Source organism: Austrofundulus limnaeus, unplaced genomic scaffold (assembly GCF_001266775.1).
Source record: "Austrofundulus limnaeus strain Quisiro unplaced genomic scaffold, Austrofundulus_limnaeus-1.0 Scaffold72, whole genome shotgun sequence".
Taxonomy (NCBI): domain Eukaryota; kingdom Metazoa; phylum Chordata; class Actinopteri; order Cyprinodontiformes; family Rivulidae; genus Austrofundulus; species Austrofundulus limnaeus.
In genome coordinates this window covers 549721-550546 of record NW_013952474.1, presented here as the reverse complement: position 1 = coordinate 550546, position 826 = coordinate 549721, and positions in this window count along the sequence as shown.

The following is an 826-nucleotide window of genomic DNA, read 5'->3' as shown; positions in this document are numbered from 1 at the left end:
ATTTTCTCTTCCCTTAAAAAAGTCACTGATGATGAAGAAATAAATAAACTAATAATATTTAGCTTCGTTTTCTACTGAAGTGACAAAAAAACGGGAAAAAGCCTCTGTGTCCAAGTGTCTCCATGTGAACGACAAGAGGCTATCAATGCACTAACGATCTGTCGTTAAACTGATGGTCCTGCTTTTGCATGTGGTTGTGGGTGTCTCCAGCAAACTGGTTGATCCTCTACTGTTTATAAGACCTGCATCTCCTYAGACTGAAGCAGTCTCTTGGATAAAGAGGCAAAATGTTTCAACAAATAAGAACTCGACCTGACTCGACCTCGTAACAACATGAGCATATTTTGTGTCCAAATTTAAATTATAGATTCAATTCACAAAGCAAATGTATATAAAAAAAGAAGTTACTAAACTAAAACATGTCTATTGACCTCCCAGAGAAGAAAACATAAAAACAAAAACAAGGTGTGCTGGTGTCATCATTAACCTGACAATCAATAACAGCTGTCACTATTCTGCTGCCGACTTCTTCCTCTGAGCTGTTTTATTCTTCATCTCCACATAGATTTGACATTTAGAAGCAGTTACTGATGTTTTCAATTGTAGGGGTCACCTCGAGTGAAGAAACAAGATTTTCTGCTTCTAAGCAGGCCTCGGACAGGCTTGACAAGAAGACAGGAACTCTGTTAAAAACTGAACTCTATTTAGGCCATGACAGGTCATTCTAACCGTGGAAGAGAACCCCTCAGTTCTCTTARTYARATAATGGACAGAACAATCTCTTCTGTTCGTGATTCATTTGTTGTTTAACTAAGAATGTTTATGC